At 45.2% G+C, this 13,620-nt stretch overlaps 1 pseudogene; it reads left to right on the top strand.

The window, feature by feature from the left end:
* Nucleotides 1-7,496: 7,496 nt before the first annotated feature.
* LOC105510164 lies at nt 7,497-8,038 on the top strand (annotated as a pseudogene).
* Nucleotides 8,039-13,620: the final 5,582 nt, after the last annotated feature.

The following is a 13,620-nucleotide window of genomic DNA, read 5'->3' as shown; positions in this document are numbered from 1 at the left end:
ACGGGTGCCAGCCCCAGTGATCTCTCCATTTCTGAAGGCTGCCCCACTGTGCATCCAGAGAGACTCAGACAACCCTGTCCATCACGTAACTCAGGGAGAGAGTTCCATGGGGTGTGGGAGTTTTAGAACTAGAAGATCTCAGAATTTGAAAGAACCTTAGGGCTGCATGCAGTGATTCTGAACTGTTTCTGAGCTACTTAAGAATAATGAATAATGAATGAATGCTACTTAAGAATAATGAACACCTATGCTGTGTTCTTGGACCCCAAGAAGCCTAGCCTTGGACCAAAGTGCCTTGGCTGGCACTCCCTTCCCCCTTTCTGCTTTTCTCCATGCATGTACACATCCTGGGTCTGGCTTCTTCAAGCCGTTCAGGTTAGATTAGGGCAAGCTAATGATGCCTTTCCAGCCCAAATCCCTTCTTGTACAAAAATGGAATCAGGCCAGGGAAGGAAAGTTCTTTGCCCAACGTCACACAGTTAGCGGGACTGGCAGAGCAGGCCTAGAGCCAGGGTGGATCATTTAGGCCAGGAAGTATCCTGGGTGCCAAGGATCAGTGCCTGGCCCACGCAGGGAAAGCAGCTGCCCCTGGGGGCCCTAGGTCAACCACTTCAAAGGAGGACCAAAGCCTCAGTGTGCAGCCACTAAGCTCATTCAGGGTCTTCTCACTGTCTCCTTTGCTGCCTCCTCTCCTGCCAGTCCACTCTCACCAGCTTTGAGGGCTTCAAATTGGAGCTCCTGCTCCAGGAGCGAGCTGGAGAAGAGCTCAGGGAGGTCTTTAGGGAAGAATGAGACGGTCTTGCAGGAGAGACACTGAGCCCCCCCTGGTCCTGGGAGCCCACTTTCTCTATGTAAAGATCACCCTAGCTTCCCAGAGCTGAGGCTGTTCATCTGGGAAGCCATATCCTTCTACTCTGGGAAGCCTTGCCTAACCCAGGGACAAGGGGCCAACTGCAGCTTGAACGTCAAACCTCCGGTAGCACTCATTCCTCTGGTTACTCTGGTTTCCTAGAATCCCTTACATGTTCAGCACTGGCTCAATGATCTGTGCACAGTGGGTACTCAGCAGACACTTCTACATCTTGCATGGACTCTAAGATGCCGATCAGGAAGGCTTTCAGTACTGCTGGTCACCCATCACCCATCCGACCACCCCACTCCTCCCTCCTCCTCTCTGCATCTGCTAGAAGGTGGTGGTGACGCCAGCTCAGGGGGTAATGGGCTCATTATTGTGTCGCTAGGAGCCACTGATGTCGGTCATAAATATTAACAGCCCTTATTATGAAACCCCCTCACTGCGGCTGCTTCAGTCCAAGTTTACACAGTAAACAGTGCAGTTCATTTATTTGATCGAGGGAGCATTCTTCAGACAAGCTAATAGCTCTGCTTCCCCATCCTGTTTCTCTGTTAGCTCAGCAGGCATAGCTCTGCAGGCAAGGGAGTCCAGTGCTGTGCGAGGCCAGCATCGGCTCTGTGTCAACCAGAGGCCGGGCCCTTAGGGACAGCAGGCCAGGAGGCACAGGGCTAGGGCTAGGGCCAGGGCCTCCTGCCCTGAGAGCTATGGGGCAGCTCTCCTGGGAAGCAGCAGCCTCCACAGCTCCTCCGGGGCAGCCAATTATCAGCACTTATCCGCTCTCGGTGGCTGAATCATTTCTAAAGTATGAGCCAACATGGACACTGGGTCCTCTTGCTGGTTTAATGGCAAGTAGTGGAGAGAGAGGAGTTAAACACTAATGATATTTCAGCTTCTTGCTTTATTTTTTTTCAAAGCTGACCTCAGAGACTCTTCCATTCCACATCACCCCAGGATATCAAGAGAGCACTCCTCACTGTGAAGAGTGCACCTGCACAGGGGCAGGCTCGGTCCTGCCAGGAGCCCAGCGAGGGCTTGGCCAAAAAGTATAGCATCAGGGACTCAGTTTCCAGATTTCCCCAGACTGATACTTGAGCAGAGCTGGCTGTGGACAGGAGGAAATTCAGATGCGCAGGTGCGGGGCAACCGCAGTGTCTTTGGAAAATTAAAAGTTGAGATGTGCAATGTCAGCCATGAGGTAGGCAACAGGAAAAAGGTGGGATGGGGTGAGGCAGTTCGATAGAGGCCTGGCTAGGGGAAGAAAGAGACACAGAAGCAGCCAAAACTACCCCACTACCCAGAAGGGTGGGTTTTGCCTGCTTTTTTTTTTTTTTTTTGAGACAGTGTCTTACTTTGTCATTTAAACTGGAGTGCAGTGGCGCGATCTCAGCTCACTGCAACTTCTAACTCCCTGGTTTAAGCAATTCTTCTGCCTCAGTCTCCCAAGTAGCTGAGATTACAGGTACACACCACCATGCCTGGCTGATTTTTGTATTTTTAGTAGAGACAGAGTTTCATCATGTTGCCCAGGTTGGTCTAGAACTCCTGACCTCAAATGATCTGCCCATCTTGGCCTTCCAAAGTGCTGAGATTACAGGCAGGAACCACTACCCCCAGCCTGCCTGCTTCCTTTGACTCCAAGGTAATTTTTTTTCTTGCTGCTTTCTTCTGTCAGTCCCTTTTTTCCCCAGCCTTCCCAACAGGAGCTGCTGTGTGTGTGTGTGTAGTTGGGGGAAGAGTCTGGAATGAGTCTGGTTGTTATTTTCCTAATAGTAGATCGGGGTGCACTCTGGGCACCCACTGACAGACAATCCATGGCTTTGTCCTACCATGCTGCCTCTGCCTCAGCGGTCTTGCCCGGCACCTCAGCACCTCACTGACGTTGGCCAGTCCTACTTGGACCCCGGCTGACTTGCTTGGGGCCTGGTCACCATGCCTGGGTCCTATTCATATGGCTAGAATCCTGCTCTCAGATAACTCCTATGCTCCTAACACACCTCCATCAACCTGCTATCTAGTGTCACCAGCTGACCCATCCTCCTCCCTGTGTCACTTGGATCCTGACAGCTACCTGGACGACTTCTGAATCCAACAGGGGCCCCAGATGCCATGCCCTGGCCTGTCTGGCACCTGCTCAGGAGACCAAGGCAGGTTTCCCTAGGGTTGGTTCTAATTTTTTCCCCATCCTCCGTCTCCTGCTCGGCCTGCCTCCCACCTGAGCTGGTCTCATCTGCCGCACTTTTCTCCCTTGCCTTGTCAGAGACAAGGAAGGGCTCTGTTGGACAGGCCCACATGTGGAGCCTATATCTGGCTGCAAAATGCAAACCTGTGCTGATCAGAGAGCTCATGGCACTGCACAGCAGGGGGCAATTCCATGGGGTACAAGGAGGGAGAAGCAGGCAAGACAGCCGAGGTCAAATCCTCTCCTTCTGCCCGTTCTTTCACCCCGCCAAGCCTCATAAAATGGGCTTCATAATAGCAGGAAGCTCACTTTCACTCAGCACATATCTGAGGATCTGCTCTGAGCCAGGTGCTATTCCAGCTACCATTGATACGATGTGAAACACACCCAGAGCCCTGCCTCACCGAGCTTATTAAATGGTAGTCTTGGCCTGAGGATTACATGAAACGATGCATTCCAATACTTCAGTGAACATCCGTTGCTTTACGTTTGTGGGCTCATGTTCTGATTTTCTGAGTGCTATTACCCCCAATTCCTCTTGTGCATCAATCCACCTCCACTCTCATTATTATTGCTTGCAAAGTTGCCCACCCAACACCTATCTATCACCTGTCTATCACCTATCTATCTGACACCTGTCTGTCTATCTATCCATCCATCCATCCCTTGGTTGCAGACCTGGGCAGGGACTCACATACTTGACTCATCCTGGTCTTTGGCTGTGATGCTGGTCCAGGATAAAGCACATGGTCCATGTCCAGCCTCTTGGAGTCCTTCCCCCAAGATCTTCATTCAGAAGCTGGGCTGACAACCTGTCCCCTTTTCTCTTTGTTCACCACTCCTAAAACCAGGGCCTCCAGAACTGTTGGTGGCTTCAGCTGTCGCTGCAAAGGAACCCAAGAGAATGAACCCCAACCTGGACTCAGGTGGGAGGACAGATGCAGAGCCAGGAGGCTGCAATCCCTCCTGCCTTTTCAAGCTTTAGTTGAAGGATCAATGTTTATCTTTTTTGTTTCTGAGCTATTTTGAGTTAGCATTTCATTTGTAATGAGAAGGTGTTTGATGAATACAAGTGGTTTCACATAGTAAGCATTCAAAAGGTTCCTCTCCCTTAGGAAGGCTGAATGTGCCAAGGACAAAGTGGGATGGAAAAATATGAAAGATTTGGAAAGGTGGAGCTCTTTGAAGTTTCTAAGTAGCTGGGCTTGTGTAGCCTCCATTCTCTACTGCGGCTAGTCTTTAGTTAAATTTGACTGAAGCACCAGGACCTCATCAACTTGCTCATTTTTATGTATCTGTAGACACTGATGGTTTTATCTGTCTATATATCTATTTATCTACCTACCTACCTACCTACCTATCTACCTACCTACCTACCTATCTATCTAAACTGTCTGTCTGTCTGTCTATCTATCTACCTAATCTAATGTTCTTTTGAGAGTTTCACCAATTCCAGCTGAGCTGAGAGGGAAGGGGTTTTGTAATTCTTCAAGATTGCTCAAGAGAGTGAGAGCTGGGCACTAGTGTGCCTCTGTGAATTTGGTAGTAGTTACAGCCATGGGCTATCTGTAGGAGAGGAAAGGGAAGTTTCTGGGGCATAGAAAGAACTCAAAGGGGACGGAAACTGGACAGATGAAAAAAAAATTGTATATTCCTTCCTACAAGTCCTACAAGTCTCTCGTTCCTTTTTTTTTGTTCTTACTTTGTTTCTCTCTAACCTCACTTGGGTCCTTTTCTTCTCTGCCCACCACCTCCCAGGAGGATGTACCAGGGAACACATCAGGCTCTAGTAACCACCATTCTGAACAAATACCTGTTCTTATAAGTTAATGTTTCTCCACTTTTGCCTGCAGAAACCATTTCCATTGCAAGGAATTCTAACACTGGCTTTCAGCCTTGGGGTAGCCAGTAAATCAGTCACAGTGGCTCAGCATGTCAAAAAACAAGCAGAAGAAGAGCAGAAAATCACGGATGCTCACTCAGAAGCCTCCTGCTCTCATCTCTCTGGATCTGCAGCCAAATCCATGGAAGGAAAAGCCAAGGCCCTCACTCAGGGCAGAACCGTAGCCTTCCTCCCCTTCCCATTCTTGAGCAATGAGTGAACATCATACTATTTCGATGGCCTGGGTCCTGTTGGTCAGGACTAGACTTGATGGTAATAAGAAAAGCATCAGGCTACAGCTCACAGGGACATGCTGATAAAACATCCATCCAGGAGGAAGCAGTGTGACCCGTAATCCCAGGGACTCTATGGTGGGGGAAGGGAAAGGAAGGCATGTCACCATCAAATGTTGAGTCACAGCCTCTCAGTTTCAATTCTTTGTCTGAAAAAATGAAGACAATAGTATTCACTTCGAGGGATTCGAATTCAATAAAAACAACTCATGTGAAAACACTCAACGCAGTGCAGGTACTGAGTGTAAACTGAAACTGGATATGTCCTATTGACTCAGTACATATACACACACATGAGCTCACGAGCACATACACCTTCAAGGTGTGACCTGGATTCAGTTCAGATATTCTCCAATCTCATTTTAGTTGCTAGAGAAACAGACAGCATGAGTTGCTCCTCAGATGATGGTGTGATTCACCCCTGCCCAAACACCAGTGGCCAGAGACAAGCTCAGGCTTGTTCACAGTAGCCCCAGAGCTCAGGGGAGTGGACCACACCCAGTCTGAAGCTTTCAGCATAGGAGCTGGAACAACATCAAGTCTTCTTTCCACTCTGAGTTGATTGGAAAGTCCAAACACGGCATCTTGTCTTGTTCTTGAGGATTTTTTGTTTTTTTTGAGACGGAGTCTCGCTCTGTCTCCCAGGCTAGAGTGAAGTGGCGCAATTTTGGCTCACTGCAAGCTCCACCTCCCGAGTTCACACCATTTTCCTGCCTCAGCCTCCTGAGTAGCTGGGACTACAGGTGCCCACCACCATGCCTGGCTAATTTTTTTGTATTTTTAGTAGAGACGGGGTTTCTCTGTGTTAGCCAGGATGTCTTGATCTCCTGACCTTGTGATCTGCCTGCCTCGGCCTCCCAAAGTGCTGGGATTACAGGCATGAGCCACCGAGCTAGCCAGTCTTGAGCATTTTATTTCAGGTAAAGTGTTCCTGATATAGGTAAACAGAAAAGACTACAAACAACAGCTTAATTCAAAATGCAATTGTGCTATACACAAAGCAGCAAGGGAGGTGAGGCTACAAAGCAAGGTGATATAATAGTTTGCAACACATGGGATTTGAAGTGAAATCTGAGTTCAAACCCTACAATGCCACCAGAACCCAAGTGACCATACATATGCTTCAGTTTACTCATCTGCAAAATGAGAATGTCAATAATCCCTTGTCTATTTTATAAGGTTGAGGTGAGGATCAAGTGAGATAGCATCACTGAAATCACTTTGCAAAATATTATATAGCTAGTAGTTATGACAGTTGTTATAAATGTGGAATGTGCACAAGAGAGTTGGAAATCTCAAAAAGCTGACCTATTACCATAGTCAAAGCATTTTCTCTTGAAAATCTCAGATATAAAAGGTTAGGTGCATAATGGCAGATATCTTGCCCACAGGAACCCATTTTCATGAAAGGACGAAACTTTGAAGGATTCTTTCTTTTCCACCGGTATTCTACAAATAAAGATAGGAAGGAAGGCAAGGCTGTCTTGCTGGCTTCTGGGGTGGAGGACGCTGGGCTGGAGTGGTGCCTACAACTTTGATCCTGGTGGGAGTCAGGAGCCTCTGGTGAGGCTTGTATATTTCACCCAAAGTGACAGGGACCTTGTTAGCCATTCTTGCATTGAGGAGCTTGATGGATTGGATTCCTGGGGAGAATGTGGCGGCCGTGATCTGACATAAAGATGATAAATAACATTTTTTTTCTTAAATGATTACTGAAAACTTTACAGCTAGCCAAAGCTGGCTTTCTCAAAGCCCCTGGAGGAGAGATGTTATAAAGTGTCATTTAATTAATAAGGAGGTTATTGATTGCTGTCATGCATGGAGTACTGCACAAGCGCCAGGTGAGAAAAAGGGGTGGAGGACCACAGGCACAGAGAGGAAGGCAGGGGTGGGCCTGGGCCTGGACTGCAGCCTGGATAAAAACCAGTCCCCTGAAAACACTCTAGAATGTCAGTTAGGGCCAAAGCAGTCGCTGTTTACCCGAGATGGTTAGAAGTGAAAGAGATATTCTTATTTATAGACTGATTTAGAAAATTCACTGTCATTTTGAGATAAAAAGAGAGGCAGTATGCTATGATGGGAGGTTTTCCTGGCTAAAAATTAAGGGACAAGAACCCTCTAGTAACCTACGGTGCAGGCTAAAGAGACGCTTAACTTCTTGGGTTTTAGCATCCTCATCTCTAAAGCGATAGAACTGGACTAAATGATCTCCAGGATTCCAACTCAAATATGAGGGGTTCTCAAAAACTTCATGAAAAATGTGTATTAAGAAAACACTGACTCTTCTCACATCGGCAGGTCCAGGCCCGACCGACAGACAATGCCATGGCATGGAGTCACTGCTGGGCCTCTACTTCCTCACCCACATCCCCATCACCCTGTTCATGGCCCTGCAGGTGGTGCTGCTGCACGAGCTCTACCCAGTAGAGTTTAGAAACCTCCTGATGTGGTATGCTAAGGAGTTCAAAGACATGCTGCTACAGGAGCCATCAGCCTGGTTTAAGTCCTTTCTGTTTTACAAGCTTGTGTTTCAGCTGCCTTTCCCATTGCAACCTATGCCTTCCTCAAAGGAAGCTGCAAGTGGATTTGAACCCCTGCAAATCATCTACTCAGTTCCCACCATGACGACTTTCATTCCAATACTCTCCACATTTCTGTTTGAGGATTTCTCCAAAGCCAGTGGTTTCAAAGGACAAAGACCTGAGACTCTGCATGAGCGGTTAAGCCCTGTATCTGTCTATGCCCTCGACTTACTCATACCATTCGTCCTTTTAATGTTCATGTTACAGAGCCCCTACAAGTATGAGGAGAAAAGAAAAAAAAAATGAGAGAAACAACCACTGGCCCAGGGTAAGAGATGCCTGCAGGTCGGTTGTTTGTTGGATACAATACAAGGAACACTGCTCAGAACCCACATCTTCAGCAGCATTTGAAACACTGGCAGCAATGCGTAAGAGCAAGATGGTGTCAGAAACCACATCAAACCCTCACCTTCTTCTTCTTCTTTTTTTTTTTTAAGACTGTCTCACTCTGTTGCCAAGGCTGGAGTGAAGGGCAGTGGCATGATCTTGGCCCACTGCAACCTCTGCCTCCTGGGCTCAAACGATCTTCCCTAGCCTCCCAAGTAGCTGGGACTACAGGCGTGCACCACCATGTATGGCTAATTTTTTCAGTTTTTGTTTTTGTTTTGTGGAGATGGGATTTCACCATGTTGTCCAGGTTGGTCTCGAACGCCTAGGCTCAAGTGATCCACCCACCTCAGTCTTCCTAAGTGCTGGGATTACAGATGTGAGTCCCTGGGCCCAGCCCAAACCTTCACCTTCTAAGGGCACTGGGATGAACAGACTGACTGACTTCAGAGTGGGCAAAGAGGTGTGGGCTAGGTTATAGGGAAGAGGTACCAAATACCTATGTGCCTAAGTTCCACTGGAACATTACTAAAAGCAGGACAAAACCAGAAACTGCTAAAGAACTTGGCCTATTTAACATGTTCATGAGTCACCTGACCCACAGCATATAGGCTTATTATGACTAAACCCTCCACTCTCGGTTCTCTGGAGTGTATCACCTACCAGCAAAATGAACACTAGGATGTTTTGGGCCATTTTAAAATGTCAAATGTTGCCTCTTTCATATTAATTCAAAACTATATCATGTTTTCTTGTCTGCACCTCTAACCCAAGGAGAAAAGACAAAATACTATGCAAAGGAAGTTTAAACTTAGTTTTCCTTAAGGTTCAGCCCTACAATGACTTTCAGTCAGAAATGGGTTAAACTAGAAAATGTTTTTGTGTCTGTTGCAAACAGATCATGCTAGCAGGTTTTTGTTTGTTTGTTTTTAAGTTACTTTATTCTATTTCTAAATCTTAGTCTTCCTCATTTGTAGAGGCTACCTAAGTCCTTTTATCTGAAGTCTAGCATCTCAAGCCTCATCTGGAAGTGTGCTCCCTAGTGGCTAACTTCACCCTTCTGATACAGTTCAATCATTCCCATCTTGTTCTCAGAAGAAGGGAAGGTGGCAGCTGCCAGGCATAACATAGCCACTGTGTGCATATAGGGTGTCTTCACGTTGGTGCTTGGCATTCCATCAGCTTTCTCTAAGTTTGTACTCAAGTCTGACCTTAAAATGATGTTAGACAATAGGTCCTGGTCAGTTTCCTCTATTTTCACCCATTTTGCTCACAAGCCATATTGGTCTGACTCACGTGTCTAATCCAAATAAAGGTAGCTGCTGACCACTCAAAAAAAAAAAAAAAAAAAAACCCACACACACACCACACATGGATTTAAAAAAAATTTTTGCACCCAAATTCATACTAATTTGTTATAACATGTCTGAACAGGATCTAGTTTGAGGTACCATGGAGGAGAAAATATCAGTTTGTGAAGAATCTCTGTCAGAGCAACATGAATTTTGCTAAAATTGAAGCAAGAATGAACCTCAAATTTATGGTGAAGCTTGAGTAAAAGAATGGTGAAATCACTGATGCTTTATGAAAAGTTTCTGGGGGCAAATCTCAAAAGAAATCAGCAGTTTACAAATGGGTAACTCATTTTAAGAAGAGATGATGTTGAAGATGAAGCCCACAGCAGCAGACCATCCTCATCAATTTGCGAGGAAAATATTCATCTTATTCATGCCCTAATTAAAGACCAATGATTAACAGCACAAACAATAGCCAACACCACAGACACCTCCGTTGGTTCAGCTTACACAATTCTGACTGGAAAATTAAGGTTGAGCAAGCTTTTCACTTGATGAGTGCCCAGTCAGTTGCCAACAAGAGTAGAGCTTTCAATGGAAATTTTAAACAAGTGGGATTAAGACTGTGAAGCATTTCTTCAAACAATTGTGACAGGGGATAAAACATGGCTGTATCAGTACCATCCTGAAAAGAAAGCACAATCAAAGCAATGGCTACCAAGAGGTGGAATGGTCCAGTCAAAGCAAAAGTGGACCAGTTAATTGGGATACTCAGGCACTTTGCTCATTGACTTTCGGGAGGGACAAAGAATAATAACATCTGCTTAGAAAGAGAGTGCTTTGAAAAAGTTAGCCAAAGCTTTCATAGAAAACCCCCTGGGAAGCTCCACCAGAGAGTCCTTCTCCACCGTAACAATGCTTCCGCTGATTCCTTTCATCAAATAAAGGCAATTTTGTGAGAGCTTTGATGGGAAATCATTAGTCATCTTCCTTATAGTCCTGATTTGGCTTTTTATGACTTCATTTTTTTTCCTAAAATTAGATGTAAAGCATACTAGGTTTTCTTAATAATGTAAAATAATTATATTATTATAGTTACATTGTTAATAATTAATAATGTAAAAAAGACTGCACTGACATGATTAAATTCCCAGGAGCCTCACTTCTTTACGAATGGGCTAAATAACTGATCTCATCGCTTACAAAAAAAAGTGTCTTGAACTTGATAGAGATTGTGTTGAAAAATAGTTTATATTTTCAGTTTTCTCTTTTAATTCCACTTTTCTACAAACTTTTTGAAGTTCCCTCATATTCTATTTTATTCTGAATTGCTCACAAGGGAATGGGATGAGGCAAAAAAAAAAAAAAATCCCGTTTTGTCTACGGCTTTCTCTGGCTGAGTTCCTCAAAGAGAGAACACAGATAAATACTAGTGTGAGTTCAACCATAACAATTATAGAGAAAAGAATAGAGCTGAACTCAAAATAGGCATCAGGGGGATATACTGACATTGGCAAACCTTAAGTTGTGTGTTCTAAAGTTTGGGGGCCTATCTTTTCATTGAGCTGGTGAGCCTCTCAATTATGGAGATCCAATTTGGGGCTTCCCAATCCTAGTGACATTAAACATTCTCTGACCAAGAACACTAGGTTATGCCAGAGATCTCTCATCCTGGTTGGTGAGGCATTGTACAGAATGACAGGGGCTTCCAGTTGAAAGATGAAACAACTTGGTATTTAAGATAAACGGATTGGGTGTGAATCTTGGCTTTGCAACTTAGTAGCTGTATAATTTTAAGCAAGTTGGTGTCTCTGAGCTTAATAATACTGATGCATATCTGCATGGGTTGCCATAAGGATTTATAAGAATGATGTACGTAAAAGTACAGTGTCTGGAAGATAGTAGATTCAGTAAAATATTGCTTTTCCTTCTCTTTCCCTGCTTTATTGCTATTTTTAAAACTGTAGAAAACAGGTTATCCACCTGGTGAATGATGCCAAGGCAGCAGAGAACAGTACACTGATGGATAACCTCATGCTACTTGTAAGATCTCAGTCAGCAGCATTAATGACTAAAATACACCTACTTGGTTTTAACAGCAATTAATGTATGGTTCATATTTGGCATCAGATTCAGAAGACTTGAAGCAAACAACACTTTTCAAGAAAAGAACAGCCTTAGGTTTCGGTGGACCACAAGGTCAGCATGGGCCAACAGTGTGATGAGGCTGCTCAAAAAAGTAACTGGAACTTTTACTAATGAGTAGTAATTTATGGATCAAGGGAATGTAAGCATATCATTGATTTCTGGTAGATTGTAGCCAATTCTGGATGTCACGCACATTTAGGTACCACACTGGTAAAAATGAAGTTTCCTAAGAGGGTAGCACCACAGCGTTCAGCACATCATAGGTGTTGAAAAATCGTTATGGGATCCAAAAATATTGAGATTGGAGTACCATAATAGTCATGCCCTTTGCTAGTTCATGTACAGCCTTTGTGCAAAAAGAGAAAAGCTGCTCTCCACAAGTAGGGGAAGCCCCACATCAGGTTTTCCACTCACACTGCTCTGCACGGCCATATTCCCTTGTTCAGTGCACAACTTACGCAACTGTATGTGGCAACCCCGATGATAGCAAGACTTGAATTCTTGATGAGCTGCCTTGTGGAAGATGGTGTAGAATTTTTCTGTGTATCCACGCAGAGCAGAACCTGGGCGACTGGTGGGAAGGAGTTATAGAGAGACAGTGTTAGGCTTAAGAGAATTCCCTAACGATGATAGGCTAATGACTGTTGTAACTCCAGTGGAAGCCTGAACAAATCAAAAGAAAGAGTATGTCGATCTGAAGAAAATTAGTCACAGAGAAACCAGATCCCTTAAATCTAGCAGTGGCATTGCCAGTTCCGCGAATGGGACAGGGTATTCTAGGCCAACCGAGTATCCCCTCCCAGTGGCAAGGTCATCCTAATGTGGAAATGGGTGCCAGGAGCTGAGTTCAATGGAGTCTCTGTATTCCCCAGGACACTGGCCTGATTAAGCTTAACAGGTGACAGTGATCAGATTGCGGTCACCTGAGCCACTGAATGGACCATCCTGTTGATGAACTTCTCTCCTCTGGTTCTAAGCTCTCAAGACATTTTATTTTGATTTGACTCCACACGCAGGTTTACTAACAGGTGCAGTTTCTGGAATGACTATATTTCTGGCCGCAAATGAATACAATTACAGTCACATTGTAATTTGCTGTCCCCTGAAACGTGACTTCGTGCTACTGTAAGTCAATCATTTGGGATTCTGGTTACAGATATCAGCTTATTGGATGCAACTGCTTTTCAAATGAGGGTGATGTGAAGCCTATGGCATACTAGAAAGAATCCTCCTTCCACGGGTCATGCCTGACTCGCTCACTCTGCGATGGGAAATGGGCCACACATGCTGGTTCAGGAGGACAGGGATGAGGACAACACTGTGTACAATGGGCAAAGGGACTGCATCTGAAAGGCCTTGTCTTCCAAAACTGGCTGCTGTTTTTCCTCTTTGCAATCTTCTGTTCTTACCCTGAGAACCCGTAACAAGTCAGTAATGGGATCCTGCACTGACTACAGTTAGGGCCTCTGTTAAGGCATCCTCTCTTGACTTAAAAATTCATTCGATTCCTCCTTTTTCTTCACAATGAATTTCAGTTCTACTCTCAGACACACGCCCAGGCACTTTATCCTTCAGTCAGTGCTTATTAGGTCACGCTGGAGAAAGAGAAAGTGTCCAGCCCTGTAAGCCTCCTGACTTCCAGGTAGAAGATGGCTGTTCCCCGCTATTCTCCAAAACACAACTGAGTCTACACAGCAGCCCCAAGAAGATTCCACTTCAACCCCTTGGGGAAACGCTGCAAAGACTCAGCCAATATGTGAATCCCAGTGGTAAATGCTAGGGGCTTATGGATTTCCTGGATAAACCTGCTTCCAGTTTCATCACTGTGTTTACTTCCTGGCAGCCTAAGAGCAGCAGGGGTAGGCAAAGACTGCGGTTGCAAATAAGAGTCGGAAAGAGCAGGATGCAGCCCTGAACTGGGAAGGAGGGCTTATCACCTCCTGTTTCTTCAGGATTGAACAGAAGAACCCAGCCAGTGGTACTTACAACAGATTTATTCATGATAAAACATCAGTGCCTATATTGTGAAGATGCTAACCCTTTATAAGGAAGAAAAAT

The sequence above is a fragment of the Colobus angolensis genome, unplaced genomic scaffold (genome assembly GCF_000951035.1).
Source record: "Colobus angolensis palliatus isolate OR3802 unplaced genomic scaffold, Cang.pa_1.0 Scaffold184, whole genome shotgun sequence".
Taxonomy (NCBI): Eukaryota; Metazoa; Chordata; class Mammalia; order Primates; family Cercopithecidae; genus Colobus; species Colobus angolensis.
The sequence above is the reverse complement of the archived record's forward strand: the minus strand, read 5'-3'. Positions and strand labels throughout refer to the sequence as shown.